Source organism: Stigmatopora argus, chromosome 2, assembly GCF_051989625.1.
Source record: "Stigmatopora argus isolate UIUO_Sarg chromosome 2, RoL_Sarg_1.0, whole genome shotgun sequence".
Classification (NCBI taxonomy): Eukaryota; Metazoa; Chordata; class Actinopteri; order Syngnathiformes; family Syngnathidae; genus Stigmatopora; species Stigmatopora argus.
The window spans coordinates 17,479,088-17,494,324 of NC_135388.1; the positions used below are offsets into that span (position 1 = coordinate 17,479,088).

Sequence of the window (15,237 nt, forward strand, 5' to 3'; positions counted from 1 at the left end):
CCAGCAAAATACAATTTTGTTATGTACATAACCTGATGAAATATGACCAGGAGTATTCTATAAGTTGTGCACAATGGTCATTTGATTCCATTTACACTATATGGGCGTCTCAATGAATACATTCGCTGCATCGAAGCTTTAGGTTACAACCTAGATGCAAAAGTGAATCAACAACTAGAAAGTGTATGTGTGCATTTACACTAATTCTGAGTGTGGAATCGTGTTCACGGCTTCACACATGGAGGTCGTGAGCGCTGTAGCGAACATGATGGGTAACAGGTGCGAGGTGGGGTGGAGGGTCGACGTGTGCAGCTGCCCCTCCAGACCCCAACCATTCCTCTCCACCCCCACTCATTTGCTTTCCCACTAAGTCCCCAAAAGCCTGGTGGAAGACTGTTTACAAGTGTATATTTATGCATGAGTGTGAAGTGTATGCTAAAGTCAAGTGTCATCACCTCTTCATCCCAGTCCCAATTGACGGCACCAGGCCTTCCGTTCTGCACTAATACCCTGCAGGTAACCGGGGATGCTGGTTTCAACCGTGTATCCAATGGACCGTGAATGATAGTGCCTCATTGCCTCAGTGCTAGTGTCAGGTCATCTGTTGTGGGCGACAGTTACACTACATTTATTTAGGATGAAAGGATGAAAATAAAATACTCACGCATCAGCGTCCTTTCTATGTCCTTCTCAGAATTTGGTATTTTAAGAAAACTTTAGTTTTTATGATAGCTTGCTGTAGGATTTGGCAGGCTTGATATGCTACTGCGAGATATCAGAACAATTAAAATGAACTATAACAATGCATGGCAATACAGAGAATATCTTAATTTGAATACACTTCTAAAACACTTCATGTCAAAAAAGGGGATGCACCCAAATGCAGGAAAACATCGGCCACGCAGGGTAACGGTTACTCCAAAAGACTTATTTAACTGACCAAAAATAAAGTGCAAAACAAAAATTCATTCATTCATTCATTTTCTGAACCGCTTTATCCTCATTAGAGTTGTGGGGGTGCTGGAGCCTATCCCAGCTGACTTCAGACTAGAGCCAGGGAACACCCTGAATCACTGGCCAGCTGATCGCAGGCAGGACGCAAGGGGACAGACAACCATGAGGGCAATTTAGAGCGTCCAATCAGCCTATCATGCATGTTTTTGGAATGTGGGAGGAAACCGGAGCACCCAAAGGAAACCTATGCAGGCCCGGGGAAAACATGCAAACTCGACACAGGTGGACCGACCTGGATTTGAACCCAGGACCCCAAAGCTGTGAGGTCGACGTGCTAACCACTCATCCGCCGGACCACCCAAAACAAAAAATTGAATGCAAAAAGGAAACTAAAACAAAAATTTGAATGCAAAAAGGAAACAAAAACAAAAATTTGAATGCAAAAAGGAAACAAGAACAAAAATTTGAATGCATAAAGGAAACAAAAACAAAAAATTGAATGCAAAAAGGAAACAGACAAAAATTTGAATGCAAAAAGGAAACAAAGACAAAAAATTGAAAACATTGCAGTACTCACACACTTGTTTGACACCAACTTGAAAATAACTAGACAATAACTAGGCACAAGCTGACAGTGAGGCAACAAGAACTGAACAAACAAAGGGAACTTAGATATACAATTATACATGGGTTAACGAGACAGGGAACAGGTGGGTGACACCTGGGTGACACACAAGGGATGAAACCACAGGTGAAAACAATGAACAATCAAAAGGACAAGACAAACACGAAGAAAAAAAACATCAACAACAAAACATGACCCCACTACATTACTGCAGTTCACAATCAATACTTATCTCAAACCATTAGAATCAAATCAAGAATTTAAAGGTCGTTAGAAATACTACAGCAAATGAATTTAAAATAATATCAGACCATATTTTGAAGACAAATCTATATTTAAAGAGAAAAGGCTTAATAATAGAATTAGATCCTAATTAGTCTTCCTTTCTCACCTACCTTGGCCGCGCCCTTTAAGAATCTACAAATAGAAAATGATGTCACACCCACAATTGCACGCTTGTTTTGGTTGGAATAACTATAAAATAGTAAAAAATGCCAGATTTCAGTACCAAATTAGTTTCCTATATGTAAAACTACATTAGTGTAGTCATTTACATTTTTCTTATCATGGTCATAATTTCATAGCACATTTAAAGAAAATGCTACCAGGGCTTCTTTTTATTTATAGCGCAAATCTATCCTTTGTTTCTCCTCACAATGATGTTGGGTGAACAGAGCGGGCTCAGGGCTGCGACTCTCAAAGTGCCAAATAATACATTTTCAATCCTAAAACAAACAAGGCAGCAAAGGTGTTGAACATACCCCCACAAAGACGATTTTTGCCTGATTACACGACAATAACATGGCAATGAAAATGCATTAAATATTAAATGAGAGTGGACAAAAAAGGTAAGAAAAGACTAGAAGCTCGATATAAGGCAAGATGTACACTAAGAAAAGAAGATACGTAATTTATAATACAGTTTGATCTATGTTGTAAAGGAAGGTCAGGGCTTCTGAGTTGTCACTTCGTATTGTTGGTCATAACCTTCCACCCTAAAGGCAAAGACCATCTCCCACTAAGTGCACTTCTTAGACCCAAAAGGCGAATGTTTTTCCATACATCATAAAACAGTTGTACTTTTTGGTAAGCATTCTATGGGAACCTTCCGCTGTTTTTCCATGACAACAGGCGTCCTTTCCTAGAGGGCATTGTGATGTCTGACCCGATTTGGACTGGCAACGTAACCAGATAATTATATTGCAAATAGAAATCCATTAAATCCTGATGACAGATTGGTAAAAGAGGTTACTTCTCCATGGCAACACAATAACCCTAGGTGATCACAAAAAGCGCTGTTAGGAGAAAGACAGCAATAAAGTATTTTTTTAAAGAAAAAGAAAAAAAACAATGTTGAAACAATTCAAATGTTTCAGATCTAGAGGTGACCTACAACACACAATACTGGATTGACTAATGTAACCTCTTTTGTGGTTTTCGTAGGCTAAACCACGGTCAACATATGAAATATTTCTTCAAGGTTTATGTACATCCAACAAGTATGTTTTCAAGGTCATTTTCCTCTCCACATATTCAGTAGGCTGTACTTTCTCATGAGCATCCTCATTTTAGAGACAAATGCATTCATTTTACATCAATTGAAAGATGGATGTTTGAATTAGTGTTTGGTGTTCGCATTTTTGTGCATAGACATATGAAAGACAAATATTTCCATTACTCTGTGTGTGGGCGCATGTGAAAATGAACAGAACTGTTTGCATTTGATGCATGTATAAATCAAGACTGATGTTGCATGTGTGTCTGCAACTGCCATTTTTATATAGTCACATGGCTATAGAGTGGTTTATGCAACTCTACTATAAATAGTGATCCGTCAAGGACCTCTGCGGTTTATTGCATTCATTCACTGATAAGCTCTGCTGTTTAAACTCTGTGCCAGAATAAGTAAGAGACATAATTTAAGTACTAATTTTGAAGGTGGCACGGTTCTTGGTGCCAGATGAACTGGTCTAAATATTTCATAAACTGCTGATCTATTGAGATTCTCATGCAAAATTGGCCCGAAAAAGAGAAAATATTCATTAAATGGCGGTTCAATGGGCACAAATGCCCTGTTGATACCAGAAGCCTTAGAGAATGTCCAGACTCGTTCAAGCGGGTAGTCAGGCAACAACAACTTAAGTAATATGCAAGATAGCATGTTAGAACACACAACACGTTTAGGGAAATGGGCTACAGCAGGAGAAGACCATTCCTATTAGTTAAGATCCGAAAACTGAGGTTCCCACTCACACAATAAAGAAATAAATGGAAAGAAATTTAGATCTTAGGAGTCTCAATTTGTGCTGCGTCATGGATGGCAGGGTCAGAATTTGACGTCAGGAACATGGACACATGGATCCATCTAGCCTTGTATTAACAGTTCAGGCTTGTTGTAGTGATCTGTGATTATGTTTGGGGGATATTTTCTTGGCACACTTGGACCCCTCATTACCAATTAAGCATTGTTGTAACACCCTATCCTACCTGAATATTGCTGCTTACCATGTCCATCCCATTGTGAGCACATTGTAGCCATCTTCTGATGGCTATTCCAACAGGATAAAGAACCAAGTCATTCAACTCAAATGATCTCAGATTACTTGCGTGAACATGACAATAAATTCAATGTACTCAAATGGCTTCCATTGTCACCAGATCTAAATCCAATAAAGCTTCTTTGGGATGTGCTGGAACAGGAAATTCACATCAGGTCTGTGCCGCCGACAAATCAGCAGTAACTGTGTGCTGCTATCAAGCTAAACACTCTGAGGAAGGTTTTTGGTACATTGTTGAATCTATGATACTTCAAGGTTTAAGTCAGCTACTTAGCAAAAAGGGATCCAACCGGATATAGCAAGGTGCACCTAATAAAAGTGTTCAGTAAGTGTAATTCAATACATTGAAAACCTTTCCTTCATCCTTTATTTGCATGTTACCAAATAAGTAACTGTTCTTATATCTTGAAACAAACCTATAGGTGTTTTGAATGAACATGTGTGAGAGTTCTAAAGTTCCCTCAAATGATCTGAATATGGTATGATGAGTGTGTCTAAACGTGATTTAATGAACACTTTGGGGAACAGAGCCTGCGCAATGACGACAGCAGGGAAAATAAATGAGTGAGTTTGTGAAACTAAAAGAATATCAATTACTACATTTTTTTAGATAATGTTAATGTGTACACTTGCGACAAGAAATGGCTGGCTATTAATCCACTGTTGTAATACTAATACTGGCACACGTGCTTATGTAGGAAACTAGATAGCTAGGCAGAATTTTTCGTTATTATTTTCTAATTTGGACTAATTTGTATTGTATTGAAATAATGTATCTAGCGAATACAATGTCTCTTTTCCATTAAGAAACGACTTCGCCATGAAAAACGACACTCTTCTCCGCCAGTTCTGGAATGACCCCTTGCTGATCATGACTGGTCATGGCTAATTCCCAGGGGCTCTGATGAGACATGCCTGGCAGCAACGCCTCATTACAAGTCCAATAGGTATTCTGCAATTTTATGGATTCAGAACACTTTCACTTGTTCTCTCTTGCAAATTAGGTAACTGCTGTCAGCCTAAATCCTTTAAAGTCGCACACTAACTTTCACGCTATGTGCATGCGTGGCAGAGAAAATGGCAAAATAAATTAAGATAGAAATGGGTCCGTTTGTGCTTCTGCGCCCTTCAATTTAAAAGTTGGATTAAGATTGGCTTCATGATAATGATGTATGACAGATAAAGTCGAGGTCATCTGTTTCAGTAAAGCCTCCCTGCAGTGTCTCGTCTCATCATGCATACATGCAGATGACTGAGGACGAAGGGCAACACATGGCCTCACAGGTGACTCTCACATATCTCCACTACACAAGCACTTATGGGGTTTCTCTAACACTGTCGCTCCATTTTTATCTGATAGAGAAAGAGGAGACCACCACTCAGGGAAGACAGAACAAAAGTGGCATGGAGAAAGAATAATGGCACAAAGAATTACCTCGTGGCTCAAGGAACCCAATTAGTCTGAGAAAAAAATGTGAGGTGGAATTCATTGAAAAGCTGGAAAGCTTAAAGTGTCAGTGAGCCGGGTCAGTGAGCTAGAGGGGATGAGACCACTTTCCAGAAAGCTGTTGCAGAGCGCTGTAAAGAACACATGCACTGAGAGCTGTGAATGTGGAGAGTGACTCTGAAACATCAATGAGAGTTCAAAAGTGGCTTCACTTCCTAGTCAGACCATCAGGAATATAGAGTACAGTACTTTTCAAAGAAAGTCAAATGCAAGACGCAATTACAAATCTGAGGGCTGTATCTCTAAGTGGGCAACTTTTCTCCCGATGTATGTGAAATTCAGTCCATTAGGCTACATTGTGGGATACAGTACTAACTTTTTGACGTGACATGAATAATAACAATGGTGTCATGGATTTTTTCCAGTGTGTTTCATGATGTTGAAAGAGACTTTTACATTGTGTTATTCATTTACTCTGACGGGGACTGGTCACCTGACAAAAGTATTGTACTATATAGGGTTAGCAACAAAAGACGGCCTACTGAAGCACCTGCACCATCACAATATTTTGATGGAATATCATCTTTTCTCATATCATTTTCTGAAACGCTTTATCCTCACTGGGCTCACGGGGGGTGCTGAAGCCTATCCCAGAGGCGAGGGGACACCCTGAATTGGTGGTCAGCCAATCGCAGGGCACAAGGAGGCAAACAACCATTCACGTTCACACTCATACCTAGGGGCATTTTAGTGTTAAAATCAGCCTACCATGCATGTCCTTGGAATGTGGGAGGAAACCAGAGTACCCAGAGAAAACCCACGCAGGCCTGGGGAGAACATGCAAACTCCAAACAGGTGGGCCAACCTGGATTTGAACCCAGGTCTCCTACAGGGAGGGTGACGAGCTAACCACTCATCCGCCAGGCCGCCCTGGAATAGGATAGAAAAACAATTTAAAAAATGAAAACTCCCCATTACGCTAAATGCAGTACTTGTTTTACTTCAACAAGCCGCCCTAATCTTTGGTTATTGAGTGCTCCCCTATCTGTTGTGAAAACATTCATTTTCTCATTTTGTAAACCTCTTACCAAATATTATGCAAATTGGGCTCTACTTATAAACCTGAATTTCAGGTAGATTGCCGACCCTTTCTTTTGGATGAGGAAAATCTAAATCTGAGATAAAAAATTGAATCAGCAGATCCATTAAGTATTTTTTTCCAGTCTCTGGGCAACCTGGGAGTCATCTGTATCTAGGGGATACCATGGATTGGAATTCATGCTGATAATGCTACTGTTTGTAAATCCACTCTTGCACTTCTTTGATTGGAAGTGAACCTAATGAAAAAGACTAGACCCTAACTCCATTGGGAAATAAGACTTTTTCCCCCCAAAAGCTTCTTACCAGCTGCTTGGATCGTTACAGCTGCACTAACATACTACGGATATCCATGTACTTTATTTGTCTGAGACACTGCACATTCACTTGAATAACTAGGGAAGAAAAGAAGGGAAGAGAAGAAGGGAAGGAAAGAAGGAAGGAAAGAATTGAGAATGGGACTGAATGATTCATTTGAAGAACTCTATATTTTTTGGGCTGAAGTGGAAAAGAAAGAAAATACTAGGAAAGCGAAGAGAATTCTTTATGAACGAGCAATTTCTAATTGTGTTTATTGATTCCAACCCTGGATCCCAACATGCTGAGCCAATGAATAAAAGTGAGAACATTCAAGCGTCGGAAACAAGCAAGCTAATTCGAGTAACATCGTTTGTGACTGATCGATCCAGTGAGGATGCATAATGCTACGCTTCATAGTTCAGCACTCCCATCAGTGGCGGAGGCATTTGTTAGCGGCTTGTCTTTAAAAGACCTTATTGTGCCGCCATGCCACACCGGCAAACCATCAAACACGGAAATGGCTTCTCAGGGGGTAATTAAACCCAGGTCAAGGCTGATTCATGACCCGTTTGACTGACATGAAATATTGTGTTGTCTGTGCTCATTTGTAAGTCTGCATGCTCATGCACACCAACACAGAGATTATCATTGACATTTCCACTCTTACATTGTGTGCAGCCAGGCCATTTGCTCCATGCGTGAGCCTGCAATGGAGCCGTGCAGAAAAAGATCCCACCTGAATGCACTTGTTTGTATTCCTAACGAAGCTTCTTGGCACAAATTACGTCAAGCGTGCGATCCTGATGGACGAAACCCACTGACCCAACCGGGTGGGACTTGTCAATTATTCACCGGCCCTTACTTTTGGCCCAAAGCCTTTTCCCTGTCGCTCTCTTTGTTGCCACCGCTTGCTGCATTCATGAATACAAACGTGCATCGTGACTCCAAGTGAGTCAGTTCACAAATGTTAAAAACATCCTCTATTTTTTTCTGTTTGCAGTTGTTATTTTACAGTGTGAACTTTAGAGATTGGTAGCATATGGGCAAAAGAAGAGAGTGGATACATTTGGATAGTTTTATAGCTGTCTCAGGGTAATATTCCACTTCAGATGAGCTGCTTCGTTAGGGCATGCGCTGACAGCCATCCACCTCGAGTTCATCAATCATTTTTGGTGCTGCATATGAATGTCGAGGATGCAAATTGACTTGCTGATGATGTGAATTTAATTAATAACAAGGTTTCCGATACATAATTTTTTCTTAGTAACGGCTTTGAAAGGAAATATTCGATTGTATGACGTAACCTCCGGTTTATAGTGAGGTGCGGTTAATATCTGTATTTCCATCCATCCATTTTCAGATTTTTCAGGTTGCCGGAGCCTATCCAATCTGACTTCAAACAAAAGGTGGACTACACTCTAAACTGTTTGCCTGTCAGTTGTAGTCCACAAAAATAGAAACAGAAAATCATTCACACTTACAATCACACCGCCACTGAGTGGGAATTAATCCCATGCTGCTTGATAGAAAGTCAGATAAATCTACCATTACCCTATCAGTGACAGATATAGATTTCTTATTACATTGTATGGAATTTGGGTTGTGGGGCTTATGGTCAAGTTGTCCCTGTAAATGTAGAATTTATTCTGACAGAGTTCTTTTGGAAAGTCTTGTGGACAGCATTAATGAAAGCCAACGTACCATGCTAAACTCTCTAATGGAAGCTAGCTCTCTCTAGAATGATGAACATTTTTGTTTTAGGTTCAGGAATATGGGTGAGGAGTCTGCCCTATTTTACATTGGGTTGTTTCTAGCTTTCTTGGTGGACCTTTCAATTACATGACTGACACAGAGACAACAATTTCGACTAAAATTTTAGATCTTTAGAGAAGACACATGCTTCAGAAAGCCTACAGAACAAATTACCACCCAGCAGTTATTATGTTCATGAAAATGTTGCATGTTTACAAACAAAATTTGAATTTGTCATTCATCTTCACAGTTCTACTCTCAAAGGACCACCCACACAAACAGAAGTGGTAGCAGGGCGCACTCAACACAAGGACTCTTCAAGGTCCCCTCCCTGCTGTGCTTCAGTCCAACAGTTTGTTTCTATTTAAGTCCTATAATTGCTTTTCAAACTATAATTTGATCACACGGCAGCAATGGCGACGACCTACCGCATTTGTGACGTCACCTAGACCAAACATGTTTTCCCATGATACATCATCCAGCATCTCAATCCCTCCAAGTGTCCGTTGTCCATAGAAAGCCATCGAATTCTCATGTTTTAAAATGAAGCTTCATACAAAACACACCTCCAAACGAGTCCCCTGATTACTGAGTCTATTTATCAGCTCTGCCAAGATTGGTGGCGAAGTAGAAGCACCGGCTCCTTGCCTTCGAAACCATTTCAAATTAAGCCTGCAGCTCATCGGAACAATTTAAAATTTTGCTCAACTGTAATGCATACATATTCAACTGTAACAATACATTACCAATATGGTTGATTTCAAATGTAATATTTGCATTTTAACGGGCTATATTTTGTGGCGTTAATATATATGCACAAAAGAGCAATTCCAAATTGAAATTGACTTAAACCACTACTCAAATAAATATTTTTCTATAGAATAACCGTTATTCATTCATTTTCTGAACCACTTTATCCTCACAAGGGTCGTGGGGGCTGCTGGAGCCTATCCCAACAGCCTTTCAGGCACAAGGCGGTGGACACCCTGAATTGGTGGCCAGCCAATCAATTGCAGGGCACAAGGAGACGGACAACCATTCACGCTCACACTCATACCTAGGGGCAATTTAGAGTGCCCAACCAGCCTACCATACATGTCTTTGGAATGTGGGAGGAAACGCACGCAGACCCAGAGAGAACATGCAAACTCCACAAAGGTGGACCAACCTGGATTTGAACCCAGGACTCCACAACTGTGAGGCCAACCCGCTAACCACTCATAATAGAACACATCTTACTCACTACAGTTGCATATTATTCCCGTGAACAGAATGCTTTGCACGGAGCTAAAGAAAATGGGCCGACCGTTAGCTGTCTTTACGGTGGCTGTCTAGTTGTAGTAAGAATGAATTAGAAATCTAATTGGAATTGTAGCCTAAAACAAAAATATTGATCTAGTATGAGTAAAAGCTGTTTGCATATGAATCCCCCCTGAAAAAAAGGAGTTGCCCGGCTTCTGTTCTCATACTACATCCAGCCACCCCCACTTAACTTCTCCACCTGCCTCTCCCACTTTGTAGCAAATGAATGCTACTCAATATAGCGGCAAAGGAGTGTCACGCTGGTCACTGCAGTGATCTGCCGAGAGAGACGTCAGTACTCTTCAGCAGTATTGATCGACGACGCTACCCGAGTCCACTCAGGCATGTTAGGGGGACCACTGCAGCAAAAGCAGCTCGGTCATCATCACAAGCTGGGAGTGCCTTAATTCTGCCAAGACCATGTTTAGAACAGGCACATTATTTTCAATCCCCACAAGAATATCGCATTCGGTCTCTCTAGCGAATTGTGTTTGCGTAAAACGTGAGGGAACAGAAAAATACCGACTTCATTTTTATGATCGCAGAAAAATAAACAGGACCAGGTATGAACCCTCAACCTCAGAACAGGTACTCATTTTTTGCTCAGTTTTTAACATGATACAAATACTAGTAACTGTGATCTCTTTCTCACAAGCAGATATGGGAAATGCTAAATAAGCTGTTGTCTACATATACAGGAAAGTATATCTCCAAACAAATTGGCTCATATTTATTTGCTCAGCGACTATAAGCGGTGGGAAAGAAAGGGTAGAATCTTTGCTGGCTGAGCTGTTGTTGATGCGCTAATGAAAGGCTCCCTCCTCTCGGAAGAAGATGCACTTTAGACTTGCAGCATGCGGCAATGACACAATCATCGCGCCCACGGCAGCCAAGTTAGATAAAGCTGCTCTACTAAAACGCCAGCAGGGGGTCTTTGAGCTGTCTCCGGCAGACGAGCAAAGAGAATTTGGGGAGACGGAGCTCAGCAAACAAGCAAACAGTGTGTGCAGATAAACAACAATAGCAACAAGCATGCTCCGCCACTGAGTGGCCTCAATTGAAATGCAAAGCTCGGCTCCTTGGTTCACTCGCAATGAACAGCAATAAAGAGCAGGAGGCTTTGCATGCATCGTTACTTTAGACAGCAACCTTCACTTTATTACCATCAAGCAATTTTGGAATCATTATGAAATATGGCAGAAGTGCAAAGATATAATGAGACCTGTCTCTCTATCTTTATGCCATAATCCAACTATTATATAGTAGCTCTCAAGCACAAACAATGACATGTATAAATCAGACTTAAATGGATTTATTAAAGGGCAACCACTGCCGTCTTTGCCAAGAGTTCCTCTGGAATTTTTAACTTTTTTTCTGTAATAATACTGTGAATTAAATCTACTTTTTGCAAAGAATAGTGAGCTATACTGCACACATACAACCTTTTGTTATTATTTCTCTTGAGTGTATACTTTAGTACTTTCTCTGAATAAGATTGAGATTTTAAAGTAGAAAACTACAAAAAAATATCAAGAAATGTTGGTTTTCAGCAATTTACATGAAAAAATATTAAAATGTGGAAATTTTTCGTTTTTGTTCCACTTACCGTGACGATTAATTTCGGAAAACAAAATCATGTTCTAAATAACTAGCATTTTGTACATTGTCAAAACTTGCAATTATTTTGAAACGTGCATTTTCATCAGTTATTTCAAGCAGTATAGAAGTGTTAGCTAATATGTCCATAGGACGAAAACGTTAGTAAGAGTTGATATGCTGTTTGCGTTTTTATTTCTTTGCAAGAATTAACTATTAAAAAAGGAAACTATTTCCAAAGCATTAGAAAATTAGATAATGTTGAGCCTCATTTTTGTACGGGTTGCTGGTAAATGCCACTAGAAAAAACGGTCACACAATCTGAAATATCCCCTTTAACCACTACGAAATCTAATTTTTGAAGTTCGACAACGTCCGGATTAAAAAATACATTATAAATTGCACTTGGTAAATTATAGTTTTCTTCTGGTATTTTTCTCTAGAAAAAAAGGGGTTTTAAATCAAGAATTGCACAAGAATTAAAGAGTGCTTTTCTTCCACATCGTCAACTGCACTAATGACCTCATTTGCTTTCCATAATGCATTTGGTCCTAACCATGAAATTGGTCAAATTAGAAAAACATTTTGCATTTATAAATAAGATATCTTTAGCCTGTGCAGATCATATCCTTTGAAGCGAGAAGATTAAAATCAGGTCAGATCTCCAGACACAAACACCGCTCTTCACCGTCTTACAACCACATCTGTTTTACAGCCCGACTGTAAACACTCTCGTCTCTCTTAAATCTCATCTTCCATTGGATTGCCATTTTCCAGGTGTAACCCACCACCACTTCTGAGAAAACATTCCACTGGGAAATTTTCTTCACACTATCAAATGTCCCCAGTTCTAACCTCGACGCTCACATCAAGCATAGACGTAAACATATCTTATTAAAAGCAAATAACCAAAGCCACAAGAGGAAAACGGATTTGTATGATACGAAGGGGAAACTTTAATATTTATGTCTTGGATGAGTGGGCCTAGCATCATACCTCCTCATTTGGTTTGGGGCTAAGGTGGCGTCTGACTTTATCCGAGGGGAGGCGCACACCCAAGATTGGTCGCCAAGAATTCACAGAGCTCAGATAGAAGCATTTACATCCTTTTTAGGTCAGATCATTTAACTCCATACAGAAACGGACAAAAGTAGATTTAAACCTATAACATCTGAATTGTGAGGGGAAATGTCCATCCACATTTGATGTAATGCAAATTTTTGTCCTTTAACATACAAAAAGCAAACATCAGTTTGGCTATTTGCAAACAATATTAAAAAACTGTCTCCGCATTCACATATAACATGATTCAGACATCGGTCTGTTTATTTATGAGGACAATTACTGAATGTATTCTCTCCTTTTACATAAACTGAACATTTACATAGAAATGTGGCAAGAGCTTAGGTATACAACAGTTTTAACTTAAACAGCAAAACAACCCCGTTGGAAGATGGATGGCCTGCCCAATGCCTATTTGGTTTCTAATGGAAAGTGTTTCTGGTAACTATCTGGGGATATGAATGTAGATTTCACGACAAAACTCATATTTCATTTCTCGACGTAAACATTTAAAAAAATTCGGATAAACAAACCAGTACGTGTTTGGGCTTTCAAACAAATGGGTGGCCGGATGATTCGCCTAAAGACGTTTCGCCTACGGACGTTTGACAGACGGACAGGTCGCCGAATGGACGTTCCACCGAACGGAGGTTTCGCTGAAACGGGATTTGCGCGCTCGCCCCGCCCCCGGATCGTCTGTGTACATGTTTTGCAACCTCGGCCCGCGGGCCATACACGGCCCGTTAGGGTTTTTAATCCGGCCCGCCGAGTAGGTAAATCATATCCCTACAGTCATCGGAGGGGTTTCTCCCCGGGAACAGTGCTTCGTTGGCGGATTTTAATGACACATGCCGAGTTTCATTATCGAACTCCATATATTTCCCGAGTTTGAGCACTTTAAAAATTGGCGGGGGTTCCCCCCCGAGCCTATCCGAGAATAGTGCACCGTGAGCGTGAGTTGGACGGTCATTCGGCCGAATGGCCGTTCGGCCGAATGACCGTTCGGTGGAACGTCCATTCGGCGACCTGTCCGTCTGTCAAGCGTCTGTCGGCGAAACGTCTTTAGGCGAATCATCCGAGTACCAAACAGATGCTAAATCAAGTTGGGAAGATTAATTAAAATACAAGATAAAGTAATACATTATAATAATAACAAAATAAATCTAATTTTATGTCTAATGCCACTTACTAGCTACAGTGGACATCTAAGGTCAAAAAAAGCATTTGAGATGCATGGATCTGGTTTATCACACATTTTCGACAATAGTTAGCAAGGGGTTAAAAGTGCAAAATTGTAAAAGCTTGTGGTTTGATGGTTTCCCATGCAAAGTCAATGTAATTTCACAGTTTGACTTTGACAGTTGGCGACGTAAGGTCTTGGTGAACGCAAAATTGCTTTTGGTGATAGGCAAAGCATGAGTGAGGCATTTTCGGTGGTGTAGGTCAAAACACACTTACCAGCCTTAAAAGTGATTTTTTTTAACCCAAAACTGTTTAAGTAGCTTTTGCTGACAAGCCAGAGGACTCATAGAGCTCCAATCTGAGGAATCTTATTGAAATATACGTGAAGAGTGCCAAAAACAATCTTAGAAATATATAACGCCATGAGAGTGAATAAAATACTCATTATTTCGAGAAAATTTTAATAAAGACTGAAATAAAATTGCGGCCCAGCGGATGAGTGGTTAGCACGTCAGCCTCACAGCTGAGGTCCTGGGTTCAAATCCAAGTTGGTACACCTGTGTGGAGTTTGCATGTTCTCCCAGGGCCTGCGTGGGTTTCCTCCAGGTACTCCGGTTTCCTCCCACATTGCAAAAAACATGCATAGTAGGCTGATTGGACTTTAATGAATCGATGGACCCAATTAATAATATAATTCTTAATATTGTGCCCTGCGATTGGCTGGCCATCGATTCAGGGTAACCCATGCCTTGTGCCCATAGTTAGCTGGAATAGGCTTCAGCACCCCGTGACCCTTATGAAAGAAAATAAGCCGTTCAGAAAATGAAGCAATTAATGTTTATATTGTATATTACGTTGCACAGGTCATAAGTCTCACCTGTGGGGAAAAAGTTGTGAAACTATTTATTTTTTGATACCAAAAAGTAAGAGATTTACATTTGTGTCAACTGTTTTCAGGGACTACAGTTAGATACTACTATTTGTCCACAGGGAACAGGTTGTCAAAGGTCTATACAAATAACTAAAGAATTAAATGGCATATTCATAATAATAACAGAAACAATTCACCAACCAAGACTATGTGCAATACTGGAAAAAATATTTCTCATTGAATAATCTAGGCACATCTTTCATTAACTTTTTTTAATACACAATACTATGTTTGTATTACTCACACCATGTTTAAACCACCATGCAGCCCATTAGGCAGAGTCACGAACATTATTCATCACCTAGCGTGCAGCATTCTCTGAACTGATCACATCACAAAGGAATGAGACTCCAATTCCCAACTGTACTTTACGTTTTTGTACTTTTGCCCATCTTTTAGATGACGCTGTTTAGAATACTAACGAGTTTTG

At 40.2% G+C, this 15,237-nt stretch overlaps 1 protein-coding gene across 2 annotated transcripts in view; it reads right to left on the minus strand.

The window, feature by feature from the left end:
• neo1a (neogenin 1a) overlaps positions 1-15,237 on the minus strand; it is a 188,710-nt gene that overhangs the window by 170,213 nt on the left and 3,260 nt on the right. Inside the window, exons 3-4 of one of the 2 annotated variants that reach the window (XM_077591592.1) lie at positions 6,353-6,514; positions 456-601 (exon numbers count right to left, since the gene is read on the minus strand). The gene's annotated coding sequence lies outside the window, so the exon portion shown is untranslated. Of the gene's footprint in view, positions 1-455; positions 875-6,352; positions 6,515-15,237 lie in introns of those variants that run through there. The other variant, XM_077591602.1, reaches the window with a different exon arrangement.